The 21,464-nt window shown below is 35.5% G+C and overlaps 1 protein-coding gene across 33 annotated transcripts in view; it reads left to right on the forward strand.

Moving 5' to 3' along the window:
* Positions 1 to 21,464, forward strand: part of NRXN3 (neurexin 3) — a 1,418,420-nt gene that overhangs the window by 1,368,719 nt on the left and 28,237 nt on the right. The gene's annotated exons all lie outside the window — the stretch shown is intronic.

Consider the following 21,464-nt stretch of genomic DNA (forward strand, 5'->3'; position numbering starts at 1 on the left):
CCGTGATGAGTCCTGTGTTCTAATGGCATCAAAAAAGCATGAACCCAAACTGGACCCATAAAGGTTATTTAAACCTCATGAATTGTTCTGAGCCTAAGTGCAAACATAATACAGCCAAAACCCAAAACCAAACAACAACAATGCATTTTCCATGGGATTTCAACAGCGGTTAACATGGTATTATATTTATACTAATTTTGTTCATTGTGTGTTTAGAGCATTTATGCAGCAATATAGCAGAGTAAACACAAAATTAGTACCAAATCATGCCATGTCATCGGCTGAGATGCTTCAAAATGTATCTATGCTGTGCTGAAGTTGAAAGGACTTTGGCAATTAGAAGCTTCAGTGTATTCCCCATTTGCACCCAGATACATTTTGATGTTTTATGGTCTTTCTTTATAGTGAGCTATATATGATATAATGTCCAGCAGGCAACTGCAGTACCTGATTATTTCCTATCAATTTTTCCAAGTCATCTGTTCTGAGACTTGCTACAAGTTAAACATTTATATATGTACACATAATAGAGAACAGATATCATCGAATTTCTGTGTATATTTAATAGAACTAAAAACTGGAGTTGGGTTAAGATCCTATATCTGCAAAAGCAAAGAGAAATAAATAGAAGTTTCTAGTTGATTCTTTGGGTTGCTTTAATTTTTTCCCTTTTTTTTTAAAAAAAAAGGCAAGTCATTCAACATTTTCTTTTGCTCATTCTAGAGAAATTTGGCTTTATGAAGAAATAATATAACAAAAGTAAAACTTTTCCATTTGTTACCCTAAAATGATTTACAAATTTTCACATTTTATGGAAGCCTGAATGCTTGATGTCTTGTAAGTGGCTTTGGATCCAGGAAGTTCCAGGGGTTCCTTTCCTTAGCATCACGTAGGATCATCGCAATAATATGGAGGGCCTTTTCATTTTGGAATGTGATCTGTTTCTTTAGAAACTCAGTTGTGTGGAAGGAAAGTAACTGTGACCCCGTTAGTCAGATTTTTTTCAAAGTACTGGGTAATCTCAGGGTATTAGGTGAGGTTTTAATTCTATTATGCTAAGTAAAATAAGTTAGAGAAAAACAAATACCATATGGTTTGACTTCTATGTGGAATCTAAAAAGTCAAAATAAACAAACAAAACAAAATGAAAACAGACTCACAGAAACAGAGACCAAAGGGATGGTTGCCAGAAGGGAGAGGTATGGGGGTGAGGGGAAGGGGGTGTATGATAAAGGTGAAGGAGGACATAGTCAGTAATATTGTGATAAGTTTTCAGGGTGACAGGGGATTCCTAGAATTGGTGGGATAACCATATTGTAAAGTACAAAAATGTTGAATTACTATATTACACACTTAAAACTAATATAACTAATATATCAACAAAACTTGTGAAAATAAATCAACAAAATGCAAAAATAAAGGACAGATACATCCAATCTATAACAACTGAGGCACCAAGCTTTTATTCATCAATTAATTCATCTGGTAATCCATTCAATAAATATTTCTTAACACTCAGGCAGGATATGATGGATCTCTAGATTTGAGTCCTTCTGTTTTAATAATTCTCATAAATGAACTGTAGGAGAAAATAGAAAAAGGGGCTTTACTATCTAAATTAGCTCTCCAACACATTTTAATTCAACAAATATCTTTTGAGGAGCTAGATATTAAGGATTCAGATGTGAATATGGCATGATCCCCAAGACATATGTTAACTGATGTGATGGATAGTAGTTTAAGATACCCAGACTTTAATTTGGATTTCCTGATTGTTCTTTCCATGATTTTCTTGATTTAATAGCAGTGATATCTATGTCTGTCTACATATGCAACAATTTTTATCAAATCTTTAGATTTTAAGTCTTCTTATAAAAATTGAGGCTGGACCGTTCCACAGTACTACCACCATCTCCCCCTTATCACCTCTCTTCTCCTGCATAGTCATCTCCATAGCAACCTTCATAATAACACAGAGGTTTTCTCCAGATCTCAGATTCACAAGTTTTATAGCCTCCGGGCTGTGGGTATATATTGCCATTTGGTATTGAACATGAACAGATCCAAACTTCATTGGCAACAAAACTAAGTCCATTAGCTTTTTTTAGTGGCTGCACAGGTGTTTCATCTGATTGAAAAGCAGAGGACAGAAACTCAATGCCAGTATTTTGAGTAATATGTTTACATGGGGAGGGGGAGGGAATTAAAGCAGTTTTAAAACAACCTGTTGTGGTCCGCAAGGGAGTATGGAAGGGATATACAAATAAATCAGGTGACAGAGTGCCCACCCTGAAGCAGTTAACAGTTAGCTCTAGGAGACCGATGTTGATGTCTCCTACCTGGGATTATTCAACTCATCATGTTTGAAGGATGAACATTTCTTCTAAATTTATTTACTCTATAAAGTATTCCTGGTAAGTGATTTGTCTACACAGAGAAATATGTCAGAGGCATATTTAGTATAGGAAGGACATAGATATTCCAATTGATGCAGAAGTTTCACCCTGGGGACCTGATTAACACTGATGAAGGTTATATAGCATAGAGCTATCAAGCCCTTTTTTGCATGATATGGGACATAGCTCTTCACATTTTCCAAAAAATTACAGATTAAAAATCAAACAATTAAACCAGTTATTTTGGGGACTTGGTTTTGCACTACCTAAAGAGAAGGCTTCCATCGCCCATACAGAATCAGATAATGGTGACATTTACATAACTTTAACATCAGTTGTTAATCCTGAGATTTCACGTGGATGTTGAGATTAAAATTCTAGTTTTGAATATCCGAATTTACTGCCTCAGTTTCTAAAATTTTACTCTTTTCCAAGTCTTGTGTTTGATGGAAATACACTAAATTTGACTCTTTACCCAGCCCTTCTTCTGCTTAACAATTGCCTATCTTCTCTCACTGTGTTAGCAAGTTTATAATTTTCCACTGTCTCAGTTACAAGATGTTTAACTTTTACAATTTATTTCCAGATTTATTAAGGTCCCCTAGAAGCTCTTGCTTTTCATAAATTTGGGCAGTTTAGTATATGCTTTATTTAACTACTTTTGTTTTCATGTGGGCAACAAACTTTAAATGAAATTACTTTTCTCATTGTCTTTAGATCAAAATGGGTTTCATAGCTACTGGTTTTTAGTCAGATGTAAGCAATTGCCTTTCTCACCAACAACCGACTGGCACTTAAGGATCGCCCTGGCTTGGTGTAGCTTAGTCATATCATCCTAGGAACAACTTAAAATTTTTTTGGAGTTTGGTTGATGATAGTCTAGAAACTTGGTAAAGCCAATGGTTCTCAAGTTTTCTCTGTATATTTGCTCTGAAAAATATGTAAATAGAAAAAAATAAAACCATGATAACAAAGCACAGACTTAAAGCTCAATTAACATTTATTGACTGAATTTGTGTGACTCTCAAAGTACCTCATAATCTTAACTTAAAATTGGAGAATTTTTCATACTTCTAACTTCATTTCTCCTTAAACAGCTAAATAAAACCTGTTGAATTATTTAAAATCTATGATTTCACATGAGTAAATAATGCCCTAACAAAATCTACATTTCTTCAACAAAAAATATTCTCTACTGTTCCTATTCTTTCTGTTCTTAGGAACTAGATAATTTTATAATGACTAACAGGTAAGATCACATCTTCTGAACATTTGCTTTAAAAACCTAGAATTGAGCCTTGAAAGCATAAAATCATAATGAAGCAATATGCATCAAGTCAAAATATTCAGAAAATATTTAAATAATTATTTAAGTACCTAAAGTTGAACATCAGGATTTTAACTTTAATTTATAAACTTTGATTACATTTCACACAAAGGAAGTCAGTATCTATATTTCAGATTTGCAACTTTGCATATAAACCCTTTCCCAATTATACTCTATTGATATTAAATTTTATAGCAAACTTACATTTCATTGTCCTTCTTGCATCTTAGGATTCACCAATAACAAAAAAAAAAAAAAAATAGATGAGCTAGAGAAAATTCAAATAACCACTAGAAAATAGAATTCCTTCATGAGACAATTGAAGCCAAATAACAATTAAAATCTTTAGTAAGTTCACCTTTGTGATCCAAAATGTGGCAATGAATTCTGAAATATAGAGAAATTGATGAAATTCACTTTCCATTTCTTCTCTCTCCCTCCCCTCTGCTTTTATCCCCAGTGTCTTCATTTTTAGAACTAAAAATATCGTCAAAACAAATATCTTAGATTAGTTTTTATATAATTAGAAATTACAAACTTCCTGAATTTTATATATTTATAGTCTCAAGATCTAAAAGTCCTGGGGACAGAAGTCACATAGGAGAGGGGGAAAAATGGAAAGGAATATCTTTTACACCTGAGAAACAGGCATGGCAATGATTAACAACTGTATTGATTTAGCCAACCATTATCCAGGGATACGTTTTTCTGATTGTCGATTAGCCAGGTGTTTTACCTCCACTTTTGTTAAATGGACTTTGATCAAATCTCAAGGGACAGCACTTGCACCAGCGGGGAAGACAGTAAAAGGAAGTAAAGATGAAACACATCCATCCACCAACAGGACTGTGCCAAACAACTTTTGTAATGGTTGAGTTGAGGGGGGCTGTTTAAACTCATGGCAGTAATCTATGATCACAAAGTAATCACTAATCCGAGAGTGGTTCTCAGATGTATTTTAACTCCTCAAATGTACAGTCCTCACATTTGCATTTGGTGTTTTTCTTAATTACACTATCATACTCAACCCAATGTTAAATTCGGTGGAACACCAACAGCATGTCCCTGTTTTTGTTCTCCAGGTGAAACTGGATTCTTAATCTTTCTCAGTTTGAGATGCTTCAGTAAAGTATCTGTAACATGAAAATCTGACACTGAGCTCTTTAAAAGTTCACCAAATCATTCGAGTTTCTATTTGCTGAAACGCTGTAGGAAATGCAGCTGTTATGTTAGGACAATAATACTTTTCTAATGACCAATGAAAAGATATAAAGCCAGAATCCATAATCCATAGATGAAAAGTAAATGTGTTGATCATTGGCTTTATATATGATGTTTGTAAGTATATGTGTTCATAGAAACACATATACAAAGAAAGGGATTTTTCTGTAATTTTAGAAAGACTTTTCCATATAGAAGTTTATGATTTGTAAATAGAACCATGTTTAAACATTACTAGTCAAGTAGCTTTTCAGTGTATAGTCAGTGTATAGAATAATAAATTCTAAAATGCCATAGGAGTATTAGAGTATTACCACATCCAGAATTTTACCTTGAAGAGCTCAGGCCCACTTAATAACACTTTGAATAAAGGGATAGTGGAAGTAATGTGAGAAATGTTTTAGCTTTGGAAAGAGGAATATAAATAGATGTAAAATTTATTAATGTAATATTATTAGCTATGGACATTAGTCATTTTTACATTTGAGTTTTATTTCTAACATTTACAACAGCAGTTATTCACATACTTAAGTCTAGGATAAATCATACCAATTTTTGAATTTCCTTCATTGATCTATGCTAAATTAATAGAGTATATTCATTGGCATATAATTTTAAACTTAATGATATAGTTTCTGTCTTCATTTATTAACCAGTGATAAATTGTATCATTTTTTATAACCCAACTCTACTCCAACCCAAGCTAATTTTTAAGCTATTGGAGCAAATATGTGCCCTTTAAATCCCTATGATAAAATAGGGATTTAAAATCCCTATTTTGAAAATTAGAGTAATTATGGAAATATAAGTATAGGAAAGTCTCCTAACTGGCTTTTAGGCAGTTAGGAAATTGTTAGTTCAGGCATAGTGTGCATAAAGTATACGGCTCATGGATTGACCATTATCATGGATTTCATAACAAAAACAACAAATCTAATAAAAATGATAAAAATTAAAAAAAATTCTATTTATCTCCATTACCTAAGATTTTTTGATATGTCAGGAAGGGAGAGGAATCAATCGGTAAGATCAATGCGTAAGTATATATACTTTTATTTTAAAATTTAATGAATCGCTTATTTATAAAACATTTTTTAATGATTACTATGTGTGAGCACTGGAACATGTGCTAGGAAAAGCAAAATAGGATGGGACTCCTTCCAGGAGTTCATAGTCTATTAGTCAAAAATAAGGAGAATAAAAGGAAAGAAGGGTTTGGAGGGAAGAAACAGTATGGACAATGAATGGGAATACCTAGAACATTGAGGAGAACTCTGAGAGGTCTCTCATTCAGCAAATATCATATCCTACCCAAAGATGGGCAAGAAATATTATAGAAGGTGATGCCAGCCAGTGATAGAATCAGGTAACCCCAATGAGCATTCTTCTGTATGGGGGCACGGAATTTCTGACTCATTTCAGTTGAACAATCAGTATGGTTCAGTCATAAACTTTTCCTTGAATTCCACATATATGATATGCTCTAGGGCCAGGGCTTCTTAGGTAATAGGTTCGAGACAGACCTGTTGAAGGGAGAATTTCAAGCCAAATGCATGAGAACTTCCTGATTTCAAATGCCACTGCAAGTAGTTGCTTAAGGAGTGAGCTTAATGAAATCATTAAGCAAGTCCCCCCTAAAAAAAAATCAATAAAGAGGGATTGGGTCTTCTAAAAAGAAGTTTTTATGGGTTTTCTTTTATTCTTTTTGTCCTAATTTTTTTTCTCCCGTTAAGTCCCAGTATATGTACTGTGTGTATATATATAGGCACTAAATACATAGTGCCTATCGCTCCGTATATATGTAGACATATTATAAATGATATTAGACTATTATAAACAGAGATTAACAACAGCCCCTGCCATCAGTCATGTGTTTTACACAGAAATTCACACCATCATTCTTACATCAGCCAACATAGACATGCATGATACTGTTTTAACTTGGGAAACAAAGCATGTTAATTTTTCTTTATATTTTGTTTTCTTCTTTATCATAATTACAATTGTGATTCCATAATTCAGTTATCCTTGAGAGGGGTGGAGAGAAAAAAATTATACAGATATATCTATCCATATATGCACATTTCTGTGTATATATATAAGTAGATATATGCCTCGTATACATTTGAAGAACATTTTCTGTCATTTCACCTCATCTTGTGCCGCATGAATTTTTGGTGGTTCGATTTACTTTATTTTTTTTATTCATATTTAGTATTTTGGTCATTATGGCTACTTTTAATTCATTGCTATAGTTTTTATGAGTAATTATAATCATTATTTTCTAAATACTGAAAGATATATAGATGTACAAATCAAACAAGGCAACAAAATCTTTTCTTGCCATCCTAATCTCGAATTTCTCCCCCTTCAGCATATCCCTCCAGTATTTATACTCAAAACAAAACAAACCCCAACAAAACCCAAGAAAGTTGTGTACAAAAGAATGAAATACTATGTTTTCCTCTTCTTCCTCCTATGTATATCTTTCCTTTTAGTTTCCTTCCTTTTCCTTTTTCATTTTTCCCCATATCTGCACAAGCCACCTGCCTTTAATCTCCTCTTTATGACAATTGAAAGGAGGACAAATGAGCCAGAAAAAAAAATATGCAGAAACAACAAAGAAACACATCCCTCTCTACAAATTTCAGATGGCATAAAAAGAATTTTATTGCAGATATAGAATATTTGTTGTATCTTTTATTTCCTGACAAGCCCAGGATCATTTTGTGGCATGCAGTGACAGTTTTGTAGCTAATCAACTAACCATGGCCTCCATCACCAGTGCATGGGCTGTAATGACGCCATCTTGTTTCATCCAAGTGACATATCCAGGCTAACCTAGCAAGTCCAGTGTATGAGTTGTGGGAGTAACTTTCTTTTGTAGATATAATTTCATGAGTTCTCATTTTTATTATTATTTCCATCGGGTCATGGTAGACCCAAGAGCTGCTCTCGCGGCATCTCTGTATGGTTTCGTTCTTGTGTTTGCTTTCCTTGACACAGCAGTCAAGCATGTGTCTTGTCTGGCACATCTGTCTTGCCATCTTGTCTTGGAGTCCACTGTCGTGGTATCGTTCCGTGATTCTGTTCTCTGTTTGTAATATGTGATTTGAAATCCTCTCCCTTTATTTCTCACTCTCCTATTGTTTCTACTTTTAACCTTACCCCTAAGGAACTTCACAAAGAAGCAAAGCAAATTTTCAGTCAAATTTTAAGGCTGAGAACTGTGGTTTGCATCTGGAAGTCATAAGTTGTACTTTTTTACCTGGCTAAGGAGGCAAAACCTACAGTGGGAAACCACTAATGATAATGGCCAAACAACCACCCAGTCAACACCACTAAGACACCCTTGTTGATTTCTTTGGCACGATTAAATGGGCTGACTGGTAATGGGATCTCATATCAGAGCTAATTTTCAAAGAGTTTTTCTGCAGATCATCAATTTTCTAGTGAAACTTTTTCTTCAGGAACAGATCAACATAGAATTCTAGTGAGGCAGCATCGTTTCTGCTATATGTAAAGCAGCGCTTATTCCTGAATTGGTGAGGAATTTGTGGAAATCTAAATGTGTTTTATTATTAAATACATTAATGTTTGTGTATTTTAACCTAAAATATAAATGTGTTTGACAAGGCACCTGAAGAAGACAAAAAAAAAAAAAAAAAAAAAAAGCTTTTTAAGTCACTGGTTCTGCCTCACACACATATCAAGGTAAGATTACCTTTTGATTATTTCTAAGTCAAATGATATATATTTTATTTTATTTTTTAATTCATGGAAGCATTAGAAGGCCAACACATGGGACCTAAATTTGTTTTCTTCTCTTTCCAAAGAACATGACATTCACAATAACTTTAGTTCTGAGAATAAAGTCTGGATGTCTTGTGACAGAACTAGAAGGAAGTGCTCTGTCAATTATTTAGATGCTGGATTATACCTGTGATTATCCAGGAAATTTGCTGCAAAATTTGGGATGATTTGATTTGTTTGATACTAAGAATATGAAAATGAATCTTTGTAATGATTCACTTCTTTATTCAAAAAGTTGAGTACAAGAACATAAAATAGATATAAAATGATTTACTAGATTAAAGATTTTTGAAATTTTTATTTTAAAGTCTATATTTTTAATCTGGAGAAGAAAAAATATTTCAAGGCAGATGGTTTTATGATAAGATGTTTTAGCCTCGTTAGAGTAGATTTTTGCTGCTCTTAAGGGTGAGGGGGAAGAGTAAGCAAGAGGAAATCAGTGGGCTCTGTGGACTGAGGAGAACTTTCTAATGAAGGAAGGAACAGAGAAAAAAGGTAAATGCAGCAGCGGGGAGGGTTATTCCTGATGAGCCAGATAAGGTAACCTGCTGATCAATGTTAAGAACCAGCACACACACACAGACACACACAGCACAAGGCTGTTGTGTTTGCCAGTTTCTGTAGTGTGAAACATTCCCACTGTGGCTGATTTTAAGCCACAAATATGACAGCGCTAAACTCAGAATTGGGAAGAAATGCTCATTAGCATATGAAGATATAATATTTCCACCATATAGATACTAAAGACATCAATAACCTCAAGAGCACAGGTACTAGTAAAATGTAGTAAAATAACTAGGAAGTAATGAGTTTTAAGTTTTTATTACCTTTGTTTTTAATATACTGCATTTGATTGTGATTTTATTTATTTTAATTTTTGATAATGGTTGTGCTTAGCAACCAACTTGCAAAAATCCTGAAAATATAGCAATCAGCTGTCATGAGCTGGCTCTAGCACAGAACTGGCCCAGGTAGCATGCTGAGTGCATTAAAACTTGATATTTATTTAAATCTCATTTTAAGTTGTTATAAGATGTGGCCATCTTGTAGTTGAGAAAATTGCGACTCAAATGTTTTTCTTTTCCATATTTGAGTATAGAGTTAAGAATCAAACCCAAACCTGTTTTAAAATGGACACATTTTATTTCTATTACAATATACAGGGAAGATCAAGCTTACATACTTACTTAAATACTTATTAAACCACAAAATTTTGGAACTATTGTGTGCTCTTTGTGGAGCTTTGACTGATTTCATTTCTGCAAAATAGAGTTGCGAATACTTCTCCCTTATAACACTGAAGATGAACAGGGTATTTCTTAGGCTTGCAAATTTTGTTTTTTTCAGCTTCAGAAAAACTGTAATAGATGCATTTCTCTCCAGCATGATTCCATTATTCAGCTGTTATGTTTTTATAACTTTTAAAATGCAGTGAACTTTATTTAGTTACAGTATTTGATGTATGTTAATTAACCAGCTGCACAGTGGTATATATCAATGCTCTACTTACACTTTTTCTCATAGGATAAACTAGTATATATAATACTTAAAACAGCATGGGAGCCATTGTGTTGCAGAAAATGACTTCAGCTTAAAATCATTTTTTTTCTATAAGATACTCAATCATTTATTTGTGAAAGAATTTGAGAGATCTGGTAATTAAAAAGAACATGTTGAATCTTATTAGCCCTTCTAATTTGACAAGATAGACTCTCTGGTTGTGTCTCTGGTAGTGTGATATTTTACTTTGATTTGGTGTCAGGTTTAGTTGCCGCTGTGATCACCTTTCCATGACAGCATATACAATATTTGAATAAAGTCCTTTGAAGTGATATCTAGGCCTTCACCTATCAGTTTGCTACTGCTACATCTTTGTTCTTTCATTGAGTAAATATTCATTGAACACTTACTATAGTCAGGTATCGTGCTAAGTACTTTACATTTTTAGCTTCTTCAATCCACATAGCAATCCTGTGAAGAGCTATTGCTATCTTTATTTTAAAGATGATTAAACTGAGGCACAAAAGAGCTAAAGAAATTATCCAAAGTTGCTCAGCAAGGAAGTAGAATAAACGAGATTTGAACACAAGCCAGCTGGCTCCCGAGCTCACACACTGGTCACTGTGTTACACTATCTCTCATTACATAGTGCTTACTTTCAATTAAGTCGTGTATATGAAGTAGCTACCTCCCTTGCTGATAACAGTGAAAGTTTGTATATGGAGTATATTAAGTGGTCAAGACATGCTTGTTAAATGAATTAATTACTATGTTTCTCAAAGGCTTTGGTTGACAGGGGTTATGAAATTGTTCAGTTCTGATTTACCTAACAGCTGTGGTTGCAACAACTTAACCTTTGTTTTTTGCGAGGTGGAGTTGTTCCAATATTTAGGATAAATGCCATCACTCATGGAAGGTTAGTCATTCTTGGTGTCACCTAGGTAATAATTTGAACACCAGGGGCTTCTAGCTCATTACTCATTTAGCAGTCCTGTTTAGAACATATGATCAGACAACACCCACCTCTAACTGATGTTAGGGTTCTAAGAATAGAGGCTCTTAATGAGAGCACTGATAAGACACTGCATTTTCTCTATTTCAGAAATAATTATATTCTTTGGAACACAATGTTTTAGATGTTATAGCTAATAGAAAGCAACAAAGTAAGTGAACATGCTCCTGACAGGATGGATTTCTTAGCCTCTTTCTGACATCTGTGTGCTCTTGACATTTTTTAAATTCATAGCCACGTGTTTACCCTCGCTTTTATTTTTCTTCCTTCTTTGCATTATGTATCTCAGACTATAAACAAAAGTCAAAATAAAAAACAAACAAACAAAAACCTTTTTTGGGCCCTTGAATTTTCTACGACAGAAAAGAGTCTTAAAAGGAGTTATTAAGGCCTAAAATTCACACTCAAAAAGAGAGCATCTTTTTAAAGCCATGTTGGCTTGTATTAGAATTCTTCCAAGGAAAGTGTAACTCACCCAAGAATCTGAGGGTCTGATTACAAATTGTATTAGTCTTGACTAGTCCTGAAACCAGATCCTAAACTGGAAAGTTTGTATACTTGAATAGTGCTGAAAACCCTCCGTTGGAGAGTCTGCTTCCATCTTAGCTCCGAAGCACAGAGACCTACTTTTTATGCAGGGGTCATGAAAGTTGACAGTATTATATTGCCAAGTGTTCACATTTGTCCGGTCAATCACTCAGAGCAAAGGTTGGTAAACCTTTTCTGTAAAGGGCCAGAGAACAAATATTTTAGACTTTGAGGGCCTTTGAGGGCCTTATACTTCCTGTCATAACTTCTCAGCTCTGTCATTGTAACACGAAGGTAGCCGCGGACATTACATAAATGAATGAATGTGGCTGTGTTTCAATAAAACTTTATTTTAAAAAGCAGGCATCTAGCTAGGTTTGGCCCACACCCTCTCATTTATTGACCCCTGATCTAGAGAAATTTGATAGGTTAGGAATTTGTAATCTTTTTTTGTTTTTTTTTTTTTAATAGATGAATCCTTCTTGCCCATTTTATAGTCAATCTTTCTAAACATTTGTTTTTCACTAAGCACATGAGACCACAAAAGCTATGATAGGACGTTAAAAGTGTCTTTCTCACCATTGTTTTAGGTATGCCATCATCTCAGATATAAAACAGGATAAAACAGTCATATAGACAGCCAGACAAGCGAGTCCACCTGTCCCTGTAAGTCAGCAATGAGGGAGGGGAACAGGGCGGGCAGCTGGCAGCAAGGGGAGACCAAGCATGCATCCCGATGACGTTGTCTCTGTCGTCGTCCCTGGGGGCCGTACCCCTCTGCATGCCTAGCTGCTATCTAAAACTCTCCCCTTTCAATTCCTAAGTCAGTGAACCTTCCACACACCTGCTGCCTGAAATATCATGGGAAAGTATTACCAAAGAAACTGGCGGTGGGCTACAGAAAGGCCGTCGGCTGTTACCTGCCAGCAATCATCTTCATCACCAAAAAGAACTGAGAGAGCTATCCCAATCCCAACAACCAAAAAATATGAGCCCAAGATTACCTCAAGAAATCCAGCCTGCCTTTGCTCCCAACCAGGACCGTGGCCCAGGTTAAATTTAGTAGATCCTAGAAAGGCCAAGCCCAGCTCCTCAACTCCTGGGGATGGCCAGGCCTCAGAGGAAGCCCAAGTTCAGAAAAGAAAGGTGTGACCCTATGAAAATGCAGGCAGCCTTATGGTCTGCATGACAGTCACATTCAGACAAACGAGCCAGTGATCCAAAACATAAAAATAGTTCGAATATTTTTTCAGTATTTGGAGAAAATGCCAAAGTTAAGGGAGGTAAGGAGACATAACATCATTAATACACAGTAAAACATCTTTCACATCCTTCTCTCCCTGCTCTGCTTTTAGTCCCTCTTCTCATAGCAATACACCAGCCATTCTATATAATTACGTCCAGCCTCCAACCCATTAAGCCATCTCTGGCCTCTGACCCCTTTTTTCTAGATCTTTTTTTTTTTCCTACTATTCTTTTCTTTTAAAACATAACTTTTTCTTGGACCTGGGTGGGCATATTTACATGCTTGTGGTTTGAGTCCCTTTTGCCTTGCTGAGACTTTTCTAGATCCTCCTGAGATTCGTTCTTCCCCCCAGGTGGCATGGGTACAGAGAGTTCTGGAACAAAAAAGAGATGAGAATCTCTGCCTCCTATACTAAGCTTTTCAAGGCAGGGAAAGAGCAGTGGAGTAGGTTGGGGGTAAAAATCTTCATTCAGGAAAGAAAATTTCCTTTATTGACAACTTGAAAAAATATATATATATAAAAACCAGGATCCTCTCCCCCCAGCTTGTGCCCCATGTTTTTATTTTGTAAGAGCTCGCTGTTTTGCCCTTCCTTTTGCACATCTGCCCTTTGCACTCCCTGCCTCTGCCGGGTGCGGGCTGCATCCTCCCAGCTTTCGAGCCTGTTTGGCAGTAGCCTCCCTGAACTTGGGCCCACATACTGTGTCACAGCCCAGTAATTCTTCCCCGAGCCTTGGCTGTGAGTTCCTAAGCTGACAAATGTCTAAATGACTGAGATAAGATATTTGCAACCTGCTGAGAACCTCTTCTTTCCCTGTACTTTCTGATTTGTAGCTTTATAAGTTTTATGGGGAAAAGGAGAAAAACATTCTTGGTGACAAAGGCAATAAACAGAGTGGACAAAATTGAAAGGACACAATACATAGGACCCCTTCTTGCATTGCAGGCAAAAGCATTTATTTCTATCTTAGTCTTCTGAATGTCAGAAGTAAGGGATTGTGCCACGGGTCACAGGAAGGAGCCTCCTATGTCCTGAGGGGAGTAATGTGTTCTACCACCTGGCAGCAGATTAGACAGGAATGGCTATGAAAAGATAGGTCCAGAGCCATACTTAGCATTACTGCAAACATGGTGTTTGTTACTTAAGGATTTCATTTTATAAATTAATGCTTAGTCCCTTTGGCATCTTTAACATTAAAAAACGTGAGAAAAAAATACAAAAGACCCGTACACGAACATCAGGTAAACTATGAAGCCAGATCCTAATGTATCCTAACCCCAGAAGGAGCACAAGAATAACTTTTAGAAGCCAGGATGCTAAGTAATAACATTTTAAGCTTTCTCCATTAGCAAGGTTCCCTGGTGTGGTATCGTGCCTGGAGATGTAACGCTCTCAACTATGGCGCAAAAAGGAAGCCAAAAAAAAAAGAGTAGAAGAGACGAAGCAAGGAGGCGAGAACCAATAAGCCAGGAGAAGGGACTTTGGAGGCAGGAAGTGCAGGGGCTAGCTTTTTAAAAAATGTAATTTGGAATTAGCACTTTAATATGCCTCTGAGATCAGAGAGATTATGAAAAATAAGAGTAAAACAAGGGTAAATTAAGCACTACCGATGACCTGAGAGGGACATAACAAGGTGAAGTCTCAACTTCTCTTTCTCTCATTATGCTTGTGAAGCCCAGTCTTTTACTATGTGTTTGCTTGGCTTGTTTCCTTATTTGTGTGTTCGCTTGTTTCTTTCTTTAGTTATTTACACTTAGTCATTACTAGCTTTTCCTATAAAGCAAAGAGGCAAACTCTGTCCCCAGGGGCTGACTGGGTGACATGAATAGGTGAAATAGACCAGGTTTGACACAGTCAGCAGTAGTGAGAACCCTGATGAATTGGGGAGAACATGGCTTCATGAAGCAGCATTCAAATTAAATATTTTTAAAACATTGAAAGAAAGATAGGCCCTATGAAAGTCAAATAAGATACAACGATGAGATACACCGTGTCGTAATTCTATTTAAAAAAATTTTTTTTGATGTGACACCATCTTAAAATTTGAAGAATGTGCTCTCAGTAAGATTCCTAGTTAAGATATCATTTGGTGATATTGACTATCAAATTAAACAGCAATTCCTATTCCAAACTCCCATAAAGTTAAAGGCCTTTTTTTTTTTGTCTCTTTTTACTTTTACTATAATCTTAAAATTTACATAATTCCAAGACTATAAACTTGCAGAACTTTAAAGTTCATGGTAATGATTTAATTTTAGGTGACAAACCAAATCCTACATAGGTAAATTGATTTGCTCAAGGTCACTGAACTAGTTTTTATTAGAGTCGAAATTAAATTCCAAATGTCCTAAATTCATAACTCATACCATTTTATTGATACTGCGTATCAAGTTAAACAAACAAACAAAAAAAGCCCAAAGATTTTTATTCTTAAACTGAGATAGTACCCAACAGAGAAATCAGAAGATGTTAAAAATTCATTATCATCTTTCTACTTACTGGTCATTGCTGCCACATGGAGAGTGTGTGAATAACACCATTAGGGGTCAGATCTATAACTCTATTCTCTGGGTCACTAGGGGAGCCATCTAAGAGATAATGGGCAAATCTAAGAGATTAAGCAATTAGTGGGGACTAGAAGTGGCTTGTGGTACAGACTCAACCAGCGTATGCTCTAGTGATGAGCTGTCAGTGATATCACCTTCCTGCAGTGAGGACAGAGTGGTAGCCAAACTAGACAGCTCAAATGCAAAACCAGTGTCGAGCTCCACCTGAACTTTCACTGATTCAAGGTGAAATGAGAAAAGTAAGGACAATATATTGAGTTTCCACAAAGCTAAACTTACAGACTGCCCTATATTCTGAGATTATATTTTCTGGGATATTTTTAATAGTTAAAATCAATGCCTTTTACAAAAATAGTATTTCGTTACTGCTTGTAGCATCTTTAGCAAAATAAAAATTGGCAACCGTATGTTACCCCTTCCCCTCAGGTTTTTCCATGACATTTTTCTAGTCTGTAGAAACAAATCAACAAACAGAAACCAGAAAAAAAAAGAAAAAGAAAAAGAAGAAATTTAAAGTGTTATCTATGTTGCCACACTAGGTTTAGTAGCTTTTGAAGACTGGAAATCTTTCTAAGTCTAAAATTTGATTATAAACTAGATGATCTTAAGACCAAGCCATTTGTTTCATTGAAGTTATTATTCTAAGCCTAAGTTACTTTTAAGATAGCTTTCGAAATCTCATTACAAAAAGGATAGATTAAAGGCAAGAAATAGAATAAGAGATTTTTTTTTAATCTAGAGTAAATGTTTTTAGAAAGCCAAAATCAGTTTATAAATATAAATAAAGTAAACTAAAATAGAAATTTCTCAGGACTCAAATCTAAGTCTAGAATTTCTTCTGATCTAAAGCTTTGTCGAAAAGTAGAACTGTTTTTGGAGAGCAGAATTTGCCTCCATTTGAACTAGCACAATCCATCCTTGGGTAACAAGAAGGTAAAAAACCTTAGTCCCCAACCAAAAGAAAGAATGTAATTTATACTAAAGGCAATTAATAAATTTGTATCTCATTTCCTCTTACCTTTTCTGTCTCTTGGCCAATCTATACCAATAACCTCTTGTATCATGAAATGTATTATCTAAGTATTGCAAATATTACACTTAATTTAGCCTAATAAGAAGCCATGCCAAGTTTATTGCATGTTTATTGGAAATCACAGGTTTGATGTCCTGAATCAGGTGTAAGGATTACATTATCAGTAACAGACTTAAAAGTGATCATCTCTAAAAGGAGGCCAGTGGTGATTTTTATTTTATTATTCTACTCCAAAGTGTGAGTATGTATTATATTTGTAATCAGGAAGAAAGTACATATACATGTATCTTTTAATGTACAAGATTATATTAGGAGGCCAACAAAGGAAATCTTGTGAATATTTAGATTTAGGAACTCAGCCAGATGATTAATTTGAAAAAATAGTGAATTCTGCCTTTCCCAGGAGTCTGAATGAAATCAATAATATAAGGCCCTGGGAGGAAAACTGCTGGAGGAATTCAGAGGTGATGGTGATGATGATATGTAGGACTCCGTATAGCAGAGCATGCACCAGTTCTCTGAGGTCAGTCCTGTTCATCAGTTGGCAAATGGTCCATGGACACACCAGGTGGTCATACAGCAGCAGTAGGCACATGGTACACTGCAAGTGACCCGTTACCAAAAAGTTTAAAGTCTGTGCTTGGAAACCAGATGGGATGTGAAGTGGCCTTCAGCAGACCCTTGGGAATACAACTGATTCTTTCACTCAGGCTTTAGGTGCTATCCACATCCTTACTGCCTGACCGACCGCCCCTCATCTGTACATCTGCTTGTTAGATATAACAAATAAATGAAAGAATGCAGTCACCAATGAGTAATTAAAAACTTCGAATTCCACTCCCTCCACCTCCCTCTCCTTCTCCCCTCCCTCGATAGGATGTCCAGAAAATTAAGCCAGATGTAGATTAATTGAGACTCTCGTCCATGTAAGGAACATCTGTCACTGCCGCTACAGAGATTGTATTAACGAATTAAAACATTTGATTACCTTTAATCCAAAAGAATGCAGCAGTCTCTTCAGTCATTTAGTTTATCAGGGTTTTCAGTCTTTTTTTTTTTTTTTTCACGTGAAGCTTATGACTGTAGTCCTTCCCTGAAGCAGTGAGATCTTTCAGCAGATGGTGTTTTCCATAGCTGTACCCTTTCCCTTGGGCAAGGGGGAAAAAGCCCTCAATAAAAGCAATTTTGGAGTTAGACGGAAAAGGTCTCCATAATGAACGTATTTTTAGAAACAGCTGGTAAAACAAATGGTCCAAATGTGATGCCTGGAGCATATCTATTCAAACAACAGGGTTGTTTAAAGATAAAAGCAGCCACTTTTACATATCAGAATTGGTAGTGATTTCCATGCTTACATTTAAGAGATGGGAGAGCTGGTTAAGGCTTTTTGATTTCTGTTTTGTTTTCTGGGACAGCTTCTTTCACTATTTTGGTTTTATTAGTATCTGAATTTATCAGAACCTGCCCATCAAATTGTTAAAATTATGAATATCACAGAGATCATTTTTAATTTACGTATAATGGATTTTTTAAAAATTGTTTTATTCTTCTAAGAATGTACCTATTTGATAGCACCTGTGAGCAGTCCAAAACATTATCATGGGAAATTGATAATGCACTTATCGCTGATCTTATCGCCCATGTTTTGAAAAAAAGTTAGGCAATGCTACTAAAGGACAAACATTAATATTTCTAGCCAGTAAAACATCTGATTTCACCTTTCATTTGCCACATTCAGTCCACTTTATGACCTTTCTTTGTCATGACTTCATTTGTTTACTAAATTGCTTTGTTCTGGAGCCACTGCCAAATGCCATTACACAGCTTCCTTTATCACACTGATTGGTGAGATAATTCTTTATTATATTTTTACACTAGTTCCAATTATCAAATTATATATGGATTCTCTCTGGGTCAGGTATTGCACAAAGGCTGATTTGTTATTATTAAACTTGATAAATGGGTGTCTTATCAGTTGCTGTTCACGTTGGTTTTTTTTCCTCCACTTCACTATGGATCTATTTTCATTTTTTAAAAAATGTCAGAAATAGGGCCTCAGGGAGAGTTAGTCAGTGACCACATTAGACCTAGCAGGATCTTACCTATTGGAGAAAGGTCCCATTTTAAAAAGATGCACAAATAATCTTCACTACCTCCTTCTCCTCACCCCTCACTCAAGGGACACAACGCTTACTCAATAGATGGAGCTGGGAAATTCGAAACATCCTTCACTTTTAATTTTTTTCATTAACTATGTGAAAGAAACTGATCTTTTCTAGAACTAGACATATCTAAAAATGCGTCCCTTTGCTATTTTACCTCAAACTGACTTGCTTGCTGGATAGTTTAGAAGTTACACAGGATAGTCTAGGACTGATTTTTTTTTTCTCTATTATGCTGATCTTGGAAAACATAATCACAAATACTGACAACCTAGATATCTATCTATCTATCTATAGATAGATATAGATATAGATATATAGATATATATAGATATAGATACACATATACATACATATTTCTTTATATATTTGCACTAAAGCATCAATCAGTAATTTTTACAGATGTTTTGATGTAAAAATAATTCCATATTGGGGTCAGAGATCCTCTAGCACTTCTCATACTGGAAATCTGATCACGAAGTCTGCATAGGTGTGTGTATTGACACGATTGCAATTATGTATCATAGGGACACAAAATTATGCAGACAGACTTACACTTATTTCCTCAGAGATATTTTTTTAACTTTGAATTTTCAAATAATTTTAAAGTCGGAGAAGAGTTTTAAGAATAGTACTTAGAACTCCCTTATGCCCTTTACTCAGGTTCACCAATTGTTAACATTTGCCACATTTGCTTATTTTTTCTCTCTGTGTATGTGAGTGAGTATATAAAATTATATGCATATATACCCAAACGTATATTTGAGCCATTTGCGAGTATGTGTAGGTGGTAGGTAGGTAGGTAGGTAGGTAGGTAGGTAGGTAGGTAGATAGACAGATAGATAAATAGACATAGATAGATAGATGATAGATGATAGATGATAGATGATAGATAGATAGATAGATAGATAGATAGATAGATGAATGTGATAGATTTCCCTCCGAACCACTTGAGAGTAAATTGTAGACATCATTCCCTTCTCCTCAATAATTCAGTGTATATTTCCTAAGAACAAGGATAAATCAAGAGTATAGTTATTCAAATCAAGAAATGAAATCTTGATACAAAATCTCACCCAGAGTATATGTTCACTTTTTACCAATGTCTGCATAATGGGTTTTAGAATTATTTTTTTCTGGTCCATGATCAATCCAGGACCACACACTACATTTAGTTGTCTAGCTCAGCAATTTTTTGAAGCCTTTTTCTGATATATTATTTTATTTTACTTCCACACTTGTGCCAGTCACAGATCACAGAGAGTAAGTAAAATTGTTGTCCTGCTAGGTGGATTGGTGAGGGAGCAGGGAGAGAGAGCCTGTGCTTCAGCAAGGGGTGAGATTTCCTTCCTCAGAAACTGAAATCATATCAAGGAAGAGGTCGAGGTATCTTCTGTATTCATTGCTTAGAGAGCACTTATAAATGGAGGATATTTCTGACCAATGGAATACTTTCCATTAGCGCTTTCACTTAACTGCTTACTGAGTATTTCGAACGTTAAGTCCTAGGAGAGGCACTGAGAGTACAAGAATGAGCGAAAACAGAGATGGCCCCCAGTGAGTCTAGTCAGGGAGGCTGCCATTAATTACCAAGTGATCTCCAAATATACAGTGACAAGCTTAGAGGAGTGCTATGAAACAAAGGCAGATGTCACATGTCAAGGCGGGATATGTGACAAAGTAGGGGTGGGGAGTGAGCATGCAGGGCGGAGGCAGGGAAACTTTCTCTGAGGAAATGATATTTGAGTTGAATTATGTAGGATAAGTGGAAATTAACTGGGCAAAGAAGAAAGGACACATACTTGAGCTTGCTAGGAATTTTAGACATTAGAAAAAATCAGCCATCTCTGGAAGGGTATCTTTTGGGAGCAACAACTATCTCACGAGATTTTGTTCAAGCCTTAAAAGAAAGGAATTTTACCTAACTAGGCTTTCGTGTCTTTTTGCATCTTTGGGTGAATGTATATAAGAGTGAATTTAGTGACTCTGCAGTGCCCCTTGGTGGGGAGTGAGTGGGCTTTGTAAAGAACTTAGGTAGAGTGATACATTCACTGGAGGAAAATTGACTTAAAAAAAAAGGGGTGGGGGGAGTCTGAATTTTTGTACACCAATTCCTGCCAGTAAAGAAGAAGGTGACCGGAATACATGTCTTAGACTAAAAGAGTCACCAAGGCCATCTCCAGGTTCTGAGAGTCTTAAATGATATTTTACAGTTTAGTCTGTGATTATATATTGTTTCTTCAAGCACATACAACCTAAACGTGAGAGGCATAAAACAGCATGCAAATTATAAACATTCTTAAGTCCTACAGAGTCTAATAAAGAATTAGTCAACACAATAATTATTTAAGAGGCACAGATGTTGCTTCACGGGTCTGTGCCAGAGATAAGACTGCACATTGGTGATGAATGATAGTGAGGAAGTAGAGATCAAATTATCTATCTACTTATAATTTACACAATTCCACACTTTAGAGAAAACACACTCCTTTTCCTTTACCATTATAGTCAATATCAGTTAAGTCCCCAAATATGTGATTTTAAAGTTGCTGATTATTTCTCAGTGTGATTAATGATCTTGAAGGAAATGGTTTGCACATGTTCTAATTTATTAATACTTGCTCCACAATAAAAATTTGCTTGTGCTTTCATAGTTGG

The sequence above is a fragment of the Rousettus aegyptiacus genome, unplaced genomic scaffold, assembly GCF_014176215.1.
Source record: "Rousettus aegyptiacus isolate mRouAeg1 unplaced genomic scaffold, mRouAeg1.p scaffold_m13_p_3, whole genome shotgun sequence".
Classification (NCBI taxonomy): Eukaryota; Metazoa; Chordata; class Mammalia; order Chiroptera; family Pteropodidae; genus Rousettus; species Rousettus aegyptiacus.